This window comes from Dipodomys merriami, unplaced genomic scaffold, assembly GCF_024711535.1.
Source record: "Dipodomys merriami isolate MVZ:Mamm:240054 unplaced genomic scaffold, mDipMer1.0.p SCAF_7, whole genome shotgun sequence".
Classification (NCBI taxonomy): domain Eukaryota; kingdom Metazoa; phylum Chordata; class Mammalia; order Rodentia; family Heteromyidae; genus Dipodomys; species Dipodomys merriami.
This window is the reverse complement of record NW_027206290.1, coordinates 36,977,465-36,992,182: the sequence shown is the minus strand read 5'-3', so window position 1 is coordinate 36,992,182 and position 14,718 is coordinate 36,977,465. Positions and strand designations below refer to the sequence as shown.

Here is a 14,718-nt window from a genome sequence, read left to right as displayed (position 1 = left end):
TTATGAACAAAGAAGTCTGGGCAAAATATCCAGGTATCGACCACTCATGGAACAATGTGAAATACTGTGGGTAAGGAGACCAGAGAAAGGAGAGATGGCAAGAGAGAGCTACTCAGAGGAGGAAAGGGAAGGACCTACAGAGAAAGCATCCCAGAGAGAGATTCTGAGTTTTGCCCTGGGTGAGCCTGCTTGCTTTCCTTCTTGAGATTAAAGCAGCTGCCATTTTACTCCATCAAATAAAATGTTACATTTTAAAATTTAAATATCTGCTCATTCATTTATTCAACAACTATTTATTCTATTCACTCGGTGCCAAGTTGTACTCTAAAGTTCCTTTCTGTAGCATAGCAGTTAACCACACAGGCAAAATCCCTGAGTCCCGAAGCTTCTGTTCCCAGGTGGTCAGGACTCTCACCTCCCTATTGAATGCACATTCTGACTGTGGATCCTCCTTCATGAGAGGCCAGCCTTTGATCAAACCAAGACAGTTCCTGCTCTGAAGAAGCATACAGGCCAATCTGATGATTCCCTCATTCACAGTTTACAATGAAAGGACAAGAGAGTACATGGGGCAAGGTTTGACAGAATGGGAGTTATCCATTCCCAATAATGCTTCCCAGCCTTTCAGACCTTGAACTGTATCGTGAAACAGTGCATAGAAGAGTCCAAGCCACATTTAATGTCTATTTTCTCACTTCATGCTCTGAACTGTCCTTTAAATTGCATAAAACAGGTCTAATTGTTTGCAAGTATGAGAAAATGATGCTCAAATGTGCATAGTGTTCACTTTATGAAGAATTCTATATTTCCCTTTCCACCTCAGGTCAGACCACATGACCTCCCTTTCCTAACCTCTACCTGCTGGTAGAAGAGGTTAGGTATTGAGTGCACAAGACTGGGTAAGCAGGTGGCAGTGAGCTGGCTGAGGCTTATTAATCACAGTAACTCGTGGGTGCAAAGGGAAGTGTGGTGTGGTGGGTGCATGAGTGGTGTTTTGTGCTGTAATTGGCCAGGCATACCCAATCTGTGTGTGGGAGGAGTGTTATAGGATATTAAAATTTTCTAGGGAACATTTTTTTCTCATCCACCAACAGACAACCTTTCATTTGCTCAAATGTATGATTGTTTCTCTGTCAAGCAAATTCTGCAAAGGAGAAGCTGAACACTAGGCAGAAAGGCAGTCAGGGAGAAAGGGACATACTTCTTTACTGTCCTCTACTTCTCTTTCTCAAAATATGAGGCAGGAAATCAGCCTTCCCGAATGTTCAGGGGTCAGATCTGAGGAAGCTGTCAAAAACTCAGGAAGGTGCTGTATCAAAATGAGTTTTGTTCCAGGGATAAGTTGGGGAAAGTTTGCCAGGCCCCTTTATCCTTATATCAGCCTAAGAGGAGGGTAGGGCAGAGACTGCTCTCCCTCATTTAATGGATGAGGAGCCCAACATTGAGGAGCTTATAAATGAGTGATTAGTGGAGTGGAGATTTAAATTCAAGTATTTCTGCCATAGAAACCACAGGCTTCCTTTCTCATGGTAGCGTTTTTATTCCCCCTATGAATAAAAAGTGAGGAGGAATTGGTGATTAAATTAAATATGGTAACTAGTTACATATGTGTGTAAATTTAATTATTTTTGAGGCAGCATAGAGTTTATGCACAGTGCTATTTTGGTTCTTCTCAACTAATTGTGGCTTGCAAAGTCTTAGAGTAAGTTCTCAATCTTGCTGCCCATCTGGAACTTCTAAAAGATATTAACTCTCTGTCTATCTGTCTGTTTGTCTGTCTGTCTGTCTGTCTGTCTCACTCTTTCTTTTTGTGTAGAAGATAGAATGGTTGAGGTTAGCTATATCTTCTATATTAAATCTGAATTTCTAAATGGTAGAATATAGAAGTTCCTAGGTACAACATTTTTCTGGGCACACAAGTTTGGAAACTACTATTTGGTGTGATGTTTAAGCAGAGACTTGCTCTGTTGAGTTTGGCTTGATAGAGTCATCCCAAATAATGTTCAAAAGTGACTATTTTGTGTATATTCTTAGTTTATCAGGTTCATACTTGGATCCATGGAGCACTTACTTCTAGTAGGCAGAATTGCAAGGTGATTCCAACGACCCATTCATGACCCATGTGTTCCTGCCCTCTTGAGGGTAGACAGACCTGTGAATGTGATGAGAACTACAGTTCTAGACAACATATTGATTTCACCTTGCTGGAACAACAAAAATGGTAGTACCCTCGCATCAGTCCCTAAACTCCTAACTCATCGAAATTGTGAAATAAGATGTTTATGTTTTTTTAAAGCCTCCAACTTTATGGTAATTCATCACAAAGCAATAAAGCACACCGGGATGTGCTAACTACTCAAAACAATGATTTCCTAGAACAATGGCCAATAAAATTCGCAAAATTCTTGCAATTATTTTAGTGCTTTAAAAAAAAATACTGCAGGTGAAAAGGAAGAAGGAATACATTTGAGAGTCAAGATTATACTTGCTTCCAAATTTCTATTCTCTTCTACTTTGTATTTGATGTATGGGTATAAGAAATATGGATAATCTAACACTATAGTATTTAAAGATGGAATGAGATGCTCCCTTTATTAAATAGAATGTTTTTAGTAAATTTGCTTGTTTGTAGACTATCCAATTTTCTAATATTTAAATCATCCTCCCAGAGAAATCTCATCCCCTTTAGCCGTTACTCTGTCTCCCTTTCTCTTTTGCTTTTGTAACCACTCAGCTACTTTATATCATTTTGGATTTATGTATTCTAGAAATTTCACATAAAAGTAATAATATAGTTTATGGCTTTTTTACTTGACATAATGTTTTATAGATTCACCTATTATGTAATACATAAAAAAAGTTATATCCATACAAAAGACATAAAGAGAGATTTAAAATCATTACAAATTAGTTTATATGAATATGAGTGGACTTGGATCTACTATCACTCCATACTTTCTCATTCCTTCTCATTTTATTGTCTATAAAAGACATATCAGTATATAAATTGCCCAGTAGCAGGGTTAGATTTCTTTAAACTATTTCTTTAAGCAGTTGAGAATTGCAAAATTTTTCATATGCATTAATTAATTTCATATGCATAACTTAATTTCTAGTCCTTTTTCATTTTATCTCATCAAGGGTTCTTTTTATTATTACTTATAGGACAAGTCAGCTCTCCACACACTCAACTCCTATTCATCTATAATCTATATTTTAATTTCTCATTCATTTTGAAAGATAGTTTTGCTGGATATAGAAATCTTACTTACACATCTCTCTTTCTTCCTTGCTTCTGCAGAGCCCAAGGTTAAACAAAGTTAAGATTTTAGGGCCTTCTCAGGCATTTCTGGCACATACATGGCTTGTTAGATTCCCAGGAGAGTGATAGTATTTTCCAAAGATATCTCATTTCTCAAGTTTGACTTTTAAGATTTTTGGCTGTTAGGCTGGAGGTATGGTATGGTGGTAGAGCACATGTTTAGCAAGTGAAGGCCTGAGTTCAAGTCCTAATACTATCATTAAATAAGATTTATGGTTAACTTCTTAGTTGCCTTCACTGTTTTAGTTGTCTCAGGCAACTTCAAGGTCACAAAATTGCTGAAGATTGTTTTGACATGTGTTCTCAGGGAAAAGGCTCATCCTAAATGACTTTGAGCCAGATCATGTAAAGACAAAGTTTTACCTAGATACTCTAGGGAACTATCAGACCTGTTAAATGTAATGTTTCCCTGGGAATTTACTAATGGCTGCTGAGCTGCTGGTTTTCTATGTAATTGAGGAGTCATTAGGTTTCAAAGTTACGGGGAAGTTTTAATATGGTAAAGTCTGGTTTTCTTGTGAAAAATTGCTTGAATAAACAGTGCTTAGATGTTCCATACCTTTGCTTCACTAACATATTTCTGAATATCTTGATTTTGGTAATTTTTGACTGTGAGTTTTCTTCCCTGTTTTGGAAGAGCAGAGTTCTGGAGGTACTTATATTGCTGTTCCCACAGATACAAGATTCTATAAGACATTTTCCTTATTCTCCAAAAAATTCCTTAAAGAGGATAATTTTTATAAGGTACAATAACATCTGACCTGCCTCACTTTTGTTTGATGGTAAGAACTGAATGGCATAATACACCTGAAACATATGGAGTAATAAGGGCAAGTCAAAATTGAATATATGTGGTTATAGTTCTTTTGTTAAGATATATTTTAGTGGAATACTCTGGCATATATATCTGTCTCTGCATTTTTTGCTTCCTCTTCCAGAGGGTAGAGTTTTTGTAGAGAAATGATTCCTTAGCCAAGGTGTATATTTTCAGCTTCCTATGCCTTATTTGTTGGAGATTATTCAACTCATTTTTGCTAGTACTGTGTAAGTAGTATGTTGATTCTATGTTGAAGAGGCTAAGAACTGTTGAAGGTAATAGAATGAATGGATGGAGTAAAGGAGTCTAAGATCCTGGGTCATTAGATGGTCATTAGTTTGTTTGTTTTTTTTAACAGGAGAAATAAACTTCTGTTGTTTTTGATCTATTAATTTATATTGTTGTTTTGTTACAGGATGTAGGATGATTCTCATAAAAGAGGTAGTCCAAAAAAGCACTATTGTTGCAGAACAAGGCTATTTTGGTAGGTACATGATCCTATATCTAGTAGTGACACTGTGGTAAATGTCCTGTCATCTAATCAAGTGTATTTGAGTATCTCAGCATGAGGATCTCCACCACACAGTCAGATAATCCATTCATATTCAGAAGTATCTATCTGAGCTGCTATAATGAGTTAGTGAAACTCTTTTTGGATAGAAAGGAGAAGCCATAGCTGACAGGTTGGAGTTGATGACATGTCCCCTCTACGAGAAGACCTTCCCAAGAATAAATAGCTGGCCTTTAACTTCCCAAATAATATGTTAGACTGAGAAAGAAGAGGTTTCTTTTATGTAAGTCCAAAAAAGCTTCTCTAGGCCAAGGTCAGAGTCTTAAAAGAGACAATGTCAGGGTGGAAATATCTGGCTTGTGGATTGATGTCAGTTTTAACATCTGGAGAGTCATTCTGGGAGTCAGGAATGACAGAGAAAGAAGAGAAAAATGCCACGAGGTGGAAGCAGGGGACTCTTACAGTGACTTTGGACACATGTAAGACACCCCAGGGACCCCTTGAATCAGAGAGCTACGGGCTAGGGATTCTTGAGATTTTGCCAGTGAGGGTTACGTAAGGGACAGCTCCTTTGTTGCTTTATTATGACATCCATTTCTGATTGAACCATTCGGCTTTTGAAACCTGAGGAAAGGCAGTCTATACATATGCTCTGATGAGCTGGTAATGCAGCTCATTGTGGAAGCAGAAAAAGATGTTGCTATTTACTTCTGTCCTTTGCCCATTCTCTTTCATTTTCTGAAGTCCACTTTTCTCCCCCTGCCTTAATTGTATGACCACTGGGACGAGAGAGCCCATGGACAGAGTTCTGAGAACTACAGGGGAATGTTGTAATAAGAAACTCTTTTCTATTGATCTTCTCCCCTCCCAGTAAGCTCTGCATTTGGATTGCCTTGGATCTACGAGGGAGAACAGGGCAAGGGCAAACATCCAGTAACTTACATTTTCAGGAGCTTTGTGGTTTATACTCAGAAACGCAGTGAACTGATAATGATGGCAGGCAGAGGTTAAATCCCCATCTCATCATCAAACTGGGAAGAATAAAGGATTTGTATTCAGCCACGCAATATGGAATGAGAGCAGCTCTTAAAATGATTGTTCAGGGTGCTTTTTTTTTTCTTTCACAGCTTCTATCTATCTGTATGTGATAAAGTCTGTTAAAAGAGAAACTTTTGACTAGCTATATAATAAATGAGAAATGTCCTTGGGAAAAGGGAAACACCTGTTTCCCGCCCCCCATCCCCACCCCCACTCTTCAATTCTTCCCAAGTAATTCCTCAGGGATATTTAGGTGACAAGCATCCAGAATACAGCATCCCCTCTCCCAACCCCCACCCCTAACAAAAATCCTTTGGGCATTTTAAAATTAAGAGTTATTATTAGTTTTTTTTTTCTCCTTTGGTAAACTGGCTTGCCTTTATACTGCCCCTGTAGAACCATGAGAGTATTCTGTCCCCAACCATACACATTCAAGTTTGAAAAGCCTGGCGTGGGAGGGCTTCTTAGAAACAAGGGCATGCCTTTGCTTTTTAACCATACATGGATCTTGGCACAGTGGCCTGGGGAATTTTCCCCAGCTGATACACAGCTTTCTTTACTGTGGATGTTTCTAGAAAATGACGGCTCCAAGCCTCAGAAGCTCCCCCCCCCCTCCACCCCACAACAATAGAAAGGCCTTGCCCCAGGATTTTTGCCAGGCCAGAAATCGCCCAAAGGAAGGTATGTTTGAATGACCTCTCCCCAAATCCATCCCTAGTCCTCACTTTATAGCTGTAAGAAGTAACTTTTATAGCCACCTCCCCCAGAAGTCTAATTTTTTTCTTTTCACTTAATTTTCTTTCCAAAGTCTTACTCATACTTGGCTTCTGTCTTTATTTTACTTCAGTAAGAGTTGAAGGTAATAATATTATTTAATAGCCATATTTACACCTTTCCACACGGGGGCTACATCTTGTTACATTACAAGTCCTCAGCTCCCTGTTTTATTCATTGAAATCAAGAGGAAACCCCCACAGATTGTAATAGATAATTAACTCAGCTACTGTTTGCTATACTACAGAACACTTTTTTTGGTTGGCTCAGGTTGGTAGGGTTTCACAGAGGGGCACTCAGAAAGAAGGTTCACTGGAGCCAGACCCTAGCTCCTTTACCATAAATCCTTAATTGTTTACGAATTAAACTTTTGCCATATATATATATACAAATGATCTCAACCTTCTACCCTCCCCAGAGAACATTCTAGACTGCCCACGAAAGTGCAGTATGGTGCTGTGCTCTGAAAAGTCTCTTTCCATCCTCGGCAGAGTTGGTTGCCTTTCAAACTCTAAAACCTGAACTGGACTCACAAACTATATATGGGATTGTTTCTGATTACCTACAAATGGTGAGTTCCCCCAGAACAGTATCTCTTTCAGCTTCATAGCTTGTCTCTAGGCCTAGAAAACTAGAAGGCTCAGTGGAAACTCTGTAAGTAGACACAATAATCCAGCAGGAATAAGCCAACAGTTACTACCTGACATTTGAACATCATTTAATGAATACCCAGAATTCATCTGTAAATGCACATTGTTAATTTAGGGCCTGCTATTCATTAATTAGGGATTTAGTGGCAAGTGCCATTGAGCTATCTGCAATGTTTAAGGTTACGTCAGGCCCTAGTAAACGGCTTGCTGATAACAAGATGCATCCATCTTCATTACTTGGCCTCTCCTGTCTGTCTTTGCTCAGTATCTTCGAAGGGCTATGCCTCTTGGAACTGAAGAATTAAACTTTTATCCAAACCAGATTCTGCTCTTTCACCTCTTCTGATGCCTTGAGTACTTCTCATTTATTTTGTCCAAATGACACCTGATTACCCAACATGGAAGGGAGCAGAGTTTTAACCCAAAACAGTCTGCAGATTTCAGTTCTCAGCTGGAAAGTTCCAGTAGGTTAACACTGAGGAAGCCTTCACATATTTCCATTTCATCTGATACTGGGCTTGGTGTAAAAGAAACAGTTTCTGATTTTTTTTTCTCATAAGGTGGCAGTTCCAATAGGATTTTTTCTTAAGGCCAGAGAAATACAGGAAATTAATTTTAAACCCAAAGAATAAATGTTCCAGTTGGTTTAAGTTTACTTTGTCAGTGTGTGTGTCTCTCTCTCTCTGAAAATAGATATTACTTGAGGCAATCACGATGCCAAATGAAATACTTCCAATCGCCTAAAGAGGCATACATGTTGAGCCTCAGTAGTAGGAATGAAGTGATGTTGCAGGTACATGCTCAGTCATCAGGCCTCCTAAACTACATTCCTTTTTCCACGGTTAGACCTGCAGTTAGAGCAGGCAGTGGGAGCCAAGATGTGGGGAGATACTGCCCTTAAAGCAAATTACACAAATACCAGTTTATTTATCTTTCCAAGGCTAGGTTAGAGGACTTGCATAAAAACGAACTCCCATTGACAGATGGTCTCTATAAGTAGTTGATTCTGAGAGGAGAACGAGCTACCTGGCATGGCTGTTTAACACATTAGGGTGCTTGCAGAAAGAGCCTACTGCTCCCCTGAACCATGGTTCAATTTTAAGCATCGCTGGCCGGGATGGGTTATTTTAACTCTGTGAAGAAGGGAGCTCCCAGAGCCTGATGCTCAGTGTGTGGAAGGGAGAGGGAGGAGCAGGAGGAGGTGGTGCTGCTTACTGGAATGATAGCCCAAGGGAGGGTATCTGAAAACCTTTGCACCACTGAGCTGGCACACTTATCACTGGGTGACAGTCTATACCGCGGGCCTGCAGCCCGTTGCTGTTTGTGGTGCATGCCGCTAACTGGCTTAGAAAATGCAGATCCCCCTCTCAGATAGAGAGAGCAGGAGACAAAATGTCAGCTGACTGATATTCCCAACAATAAGTCTTCCTCAGCTCAAGATGCCAGAGTACCATCCCAGCCCAGCTTCTGTGGAAGTGAGGCGGCTCTTGGTGAGAACACACCCCTCCCAGCTCTCCCCACACACCCACCTGGGCTAGCATTCAGCCTGAGGGCCCTGACACCCAGCTCCCAGGCTGGCAGAAATGCCATCTTGCTTTGTCTTCCTTTTGATTTTGTAATTAAATTCCACAAACTCAAAGATTTACAAGGAAAAAGTGTATCGAAATTTGTGGGTCATCTTCTTGTCTTACATTGTACTAAATGCAGAAGTGAGAATGCCCTAGAGACCATGGTGAGAAAAAAAATAATACAAAGCAAACAAAAGACTTGGGCTTATTACATTTAGTCATGAAGTTATCCACATTATATGGGATTGAAAGAGACAATCTTAAAGCTGAGGATTTTTTAAATTTACCAGAAGGATGAGTTGGACACTTGAAGTAAGAGCTCTTTGAAGCTGACATGTTGCAGGATAAAACACATTCTTTTCTTTGGAAAGGAGAAAACCAAGATATTGTAGGGGCACAAGGAACAATGGAACCAATGAATCTGAGGCCACAGCTGAAGGTTTCTGCTAGAAGCAAGCAATATACAGGTATTTTAATATTTTTTTTAAATTGAATCAGAAACTCTGCTTTAGGACGCAGAACACTGCATTCAAATTGCTAGGAAGAAAAGCACTCAATTGTTCAATTTTTATCATTTAGTATTATATTAAAATTTTTGAGGCTTTTCAGGTCAAGGCAACTTTTAAAAGGTTAAAAGCTATTCAAAAGGGTTGCTGTATCCATAAAAGCAAATAAGATTAAGTCTAAAGACTGATGGAGGAAAAACAATAATTCAGATAAACTACCACCACCTCAAAAAGGAAAAGGAATGTAAAGACTTTTGGATTGGGTGTCATATCAAAGAAAGATTCATTAAAGGCGATGCAATTATTTTTGTGCTTTTTAAAATTTGTTCCCTGTGTTTCAGGCTATCACTCCACATTTCTTCAGTTACATTCTTTCTAATGGTTTGGGAGAAGTAATTGCTCAGCTCCAACTTCCATCTGTCAACTCTTGACCTTGCTGGTTGTGCATCTGTAACATCAGACACTGTTGTCATGGAAAGAATTATGATGCTTCAATCGAATGTATTGCAAAGTTAACAAATCCATAACATGATCTGGATGACATGAAGAGTTAAGAAATGTGTTTCAGAGATCTCAGAGAAAGTGAATTGGAGAGCTCCATCAATGTCTATCTCCACTGATTACCATTCGTTAGGAAGGTTATTGTGTTGCAACATAAGAGCTAAATTTGAAATGAGTACTCAGGATCAAAATATGTGGTTGAGCAACAGAGACCAAAGCCATTATAATATCCCGGTAGAAACTTATGCATCCCGGTAGAAAGTTATGCATGCACATTGCCACGAATTCATGACTTGCTGACAACAATGCAATGCTTGATCTTGCTGGAACTCTTTACTTTTTGCTCAGAGAACTTAAAAAATATGCATTTGTCTGGATTTTGTTTCTAATTTTAGAAAACTAAACCTGGTAGAAGGTGGTAGATCTCTTAGAGCTGATAGATCAGCCAAAGAAGAGACTTCACCACCAGAGCCAGCTGGTATTTGCTTTAAAATGTACAGCTATAGAACAGCAATTTTTCTCGACAAGAAAGTGAGAAGTGAGCTGATATAAAAGTTTAATTGGATCAGCTATGGAAAATGGGTCTGTTCTGACAAAATTAAAATAGATAGAAATAATATTCTGAGTGCTTAAATTTTATTTCCATCATCCTATGTCTGAACAAATAAGTATTCCAAGTTCGTGAGAGGGGCTACAATTTCCATTTCATGAGAAATCTTCCCTAACAAAGAGGCTTTGTGCTCCATATCTTCCACTTTTGTAAATTCTAAAAGGAGAATGGTGGTTATGGACATTTAAATCATTGGATTTCTTAGATCATGAAATGTCAGAACCAAGCTGATACATTTTAGAAGAGATTTTAAAAAAAGCAAAAATCAACTCTGGATATAATTGGCCCTGCTTGAAGAAAACCTACTACACGCAACCAACAATTTACAGATGAGTAAGTTAAGGGATGATTATTCATATTGTAAAAGAGTCTTTAAAGAATTCCCCTAGGATTCTTTTAAAGGCTGAGCTTCACTAGTTCATATAAGTGTTTGTATACAGATCATTAACTATTTGACAGGCAGGCCGGAAATGCAGGTAAGAGAGAGCCAAGGGAAAGCAAGGGAATGTTCTGTGGAAGAGGGAAGCATCTCAAGATAAACACTGATGAAACAATAATGAAAGTCAAGGAAAAATATGACATTTACTTACAAGACATGTTTTGTATGTTAGAATACTTGGTGGCACATTACAGGGGTCAGATGTCAGTTCTACCACTTGTTTACCTAACCTCAAATAGGTTACATAACCTTTCTGAATCCTAACCTACTAGGACTATATTATTTCAAATGCACATGTGTGTGTGTGTGTGTGTGTGTGTGTGTGTGTGTGTGTGTGTGTGTGTGTATGTGTGTGTGTGTGGTGTGATGTAGTGATGGTATAAATTAAATACTGTCTACACATTTCTAAGATGATTCTAGAAGAGCTGTTAGAAACTACCAGGTCTTCTTCAAAGCAGAGATTATGATTGTTACCCTGATACTGAAAAGACTTCACCAAAACAAAATGCCCTTTACTCTCCAAAAGAATAAACAAGCCCCAAACATTTAGAATAAATACTGCTTTAAAAAAATTCCCAAGAAATCTAACCTGTACTTAACTCACCTTGAAATTATTGTCCTACCTTTCATTTGGCAAATTTGTAAGGTTAGGAGGTACACAGTGGCAGTAGGAATCCAGCATTTTTTGGTTGTCCTGTTAAAGCTTTGACAAACTTATCACTGCATTTGTCATTTTAAGAATAATAGCATACTGGTTGAAATAAAACTTTCTTATTGGTAGGAAAGAAAACTTCTTGCTTGGTTGACTTCACTTGAGTCACACAAGAACAAACTTGTCCCGTGCACTCTATTTAGTCCATCTGCTTAAATGGAGCATTCAATTCTGAATGGGCATTAATTCAAAGGGAACAGCCAGTAACAAGGTGTCCCAATGTGCAATCTGAGTCTGACCAAACGGCTAAGTTTAACAGGTTGCCAAACAGGAAGCACTAAGAGTGGGTATAAAAGCTGGGGATATATGTGTGAATAGTTTGGCACTGAACTCTGAGAGCCCCATAGGTGGAAGGAAGAACTTAGGCTCCTTGGAGTTGAAATGGCTTTATCTAGGGTCATCGGATCGATAAACTGTGCACACTCATAGATTAAATGTGTTCCTCCTGACACAGCCCTTGAGAAGGCCCAACTGTTTAAAGCACCAAAAATAAAACTTTTATTAAATTTAAAAATGTTTAATGTATTCTCTTTTTGTAGCTCCCTTCTCTACCCCCTTACTCCCAATTTCTCTGCCACTCAGCTTTCCCTCTATGGCCAGTCCTCTGATTATGGAAAAGACCCTCTAGTCTCTCACACACTGCCCCATATCTTGTTGGATGAAAACATGTTTTCTGCTTCTCACACTTAGTTTATGTGAGTGAATGCTGATGGAAATGGGTAAGTAAATAGTTTTTAAGTGCAGGAGATCCAATTACTTCCTTCACAACTTGAAGTTCTTGACAGCTCTGGAAATACTATGCATTTTTCAAATGTTAGAGTGTGTTGATCTTTGCCTAGTCTCATAGCAGATTGCCAAATTGTCAGCTTTTAATATCTTTTTATTTAAAAAAGTATCTAAGTGATCTGATTCATTTTTGTGGAAAATCTCTTAAATTGAGAGAAGTTAAAAACCATGTAAATTCTAAGTGATGTTTTTCTGATTTGAATTATATGGAATAAAGGACAGAACTTTGCTGAAGTGGAAATAGTTTAGTTGCCTTTCTTAGACAAATCTCATACTGGGTTATTGCCTGTGTGTCCAATGGCTTAAAGTGTTAGCACCAAGAAATCATAGTTTATCAAATATGCTTTTACACCCAGGACAACCTGAACTCTAAGGTTTCAGTTCTTCAGTCATTATATACTTAGCTTTCACAGCACTTAATACAAGTATAATTGAGCAATTTATTTGTGTAATTATCTGTTTAATGTCTGTCTTCATGGATAGACAGTAAACTCTCTTACAATGAGAGCCATGTCGTTCTGATTCATTGTTATAAACTTAGAACATAGTATTGGAACACACTTATATAGATGTTCAACAAATATTGAATACATAGATAATGGTAAATTTTCAGTGCATATTCTGTTATAATTAAGTATCTCTACAAAATAGTCCCAAGTGAAATCTTTAATTAATTTTTTTCTTTTAAATCTTATATGCATATATAGTGGTTAAAATATTTAAATATATAAAAGAAAGTGCATGAAAATCTTGGTCTCCAAAGATTTTTAACTCCAGTGATTTTAACTGCTACTCTTTGGGCATTCAGACAGCTCTCTCCTTCTTTCTAAATAATATATTGTTTTCTTAAGTTCTTGATTGTCTTAAGATTTTAGATGTCATTTATAGATTTTTCAGATGAAAGATGAAAAATTTTTTGAGCTTAGTACTTTTTATTTTCTCCTAAATTCCCTTGTAAGTTCTAAATTTTTGACAATGGTTTTCTGTTTTTGTTTTAATTAGTTGTCTTTTTTTTCTGTTTGTGCTTTAGGGTTTTTTTTTTTTTGTTGGTTTCTCTTTATTACTTAGCAATTTATTTAACTGTTTTTAAACACTGGCTTTCGTGAGACCCTATTTTCATACTAGTTGAGATGAGAAAATCAGTTCACCTATACATTCTCTTCCTCCCTGCTGACTTAAGTCAGCTGAATCATTACATTCATGTTTTCAGAGAATAAAGCCATTACATGAAAAGCATTACTGCAATAATTTACACTTACACACTGATATTATCACATTCATACATCTACATTTAGCTTCTGTAACTATAAATAAGTCTTTCAGGTACTATTGTTTGACTTAAAAATATAAAATCTGAAAAAATAAAAATCTGAAAGAATATTTTCCTTTATAATTATATGATTATTATGCTCTCTATTTATGTGGTATAAAGAGAAAAAGCAGTATAATCCCAAATTATAGCAAATATCAAAGTAAAAAGACACACTTACAGCATATATACTTATGTGTACAGATATATGTATTAACAATTGCTCAATTACTACTATCACACCATGGATTTTTTACTTCTGTATTCTCATTCATATTAACATACTCCAATAAATATAAATCATTTTTATCAAGTCCTTTAATTTCCTTCTAATTTTTATTCATTTCTTTTTTGGCCTACTACTCATTCTATTTTCTTTCATAGTACTTCCGATTTAACTTAAACTGCTTTTGGATTCCTTTTTGTGCACTTCTTGGATTATTCCATTACTGAAATATAGTCTCCAAATGTGTTTCTTAGAAAAAAGCAAGCAAAATGTAACTTTCTGGCCTCTTTTATGTATGAAATGCCTTTATCTACAATTGCACTTAATTCTATGCTTAAAATTACTTTATAATATTCTGGGTCATGGAATAAAAAAATGATGTTGAGCTAGAGGTGTGGCTCAATGATAAAGTACTTGGCTAACAGGCATAAGGCCCTGAGTTCAAATGCAGAGATGGTAAAAAAAATGACATTTATTTTTGTTGCCTGTTTCTTTCTCAGTAATCGTATTTTTCTTTCTCAAAGGTTTTTAATGATTTTTCTTTTCATATTTAAAAACAAGAACAAAGATGTATTTAGTGAAGTTTTTTTCCACTTGAGATTTGGTGAGCTTTGCCAGTGTTTAGGCTATTATTTTTTCCAATTGGAAGAAAGTTTTATTTATTGTCTTTGGTTATTTCTTTGATTTGGTTTCTTCATTGCATTTATTTTCTCCTCTTAAATGTACAAGGTAGGTAAAGGATTTTCTAGACTTACATTCTATATAATTGTTTTCTGAGTTTTAGTGCATACAACGTGGTTTATCTAGGAGCTTATAAACACTTATTTTTCATATTTCAAATACAATATACTTTTGAATTTGAATATTAAGTAGAATTAATATTTTTGGCATTGAAGTTTCGAACGCAAGGCTTCCTGCTTGTTAGGAAAAGTTTTCTGCTTGTTCGAGT

General features: G+C 37.1%; 1 long non-coding RNA gene across 2 annotated transcripts in view; it reads right to left on the bottom strand.

The window, feature by feature from the left end:
• Positions 1 to 11,425, bottom strand: part of LOC138817051 (uncharacterized) — a 60,484-nt gene extending 49,059 nt beyond the window's left edge. The window contains exon 1 of one of the 2 annotated variants that reach the window (XR_011368755.1): positions 11,341 to 11,425. This is a non-coding gene — a long non-coding RNA (uncharacterized lncRNA). Of the gene's footprint in view, positions 1 to 2,071; positions 2,152 to 11,340 lie in introns of those variants that run through there. The other variant, XR_011368756.1, reaches the window with a different exon arrangement.
• Between the last annotated feature and the right edge of the window lie 3,293 nt (positions 11,426 to 14,718).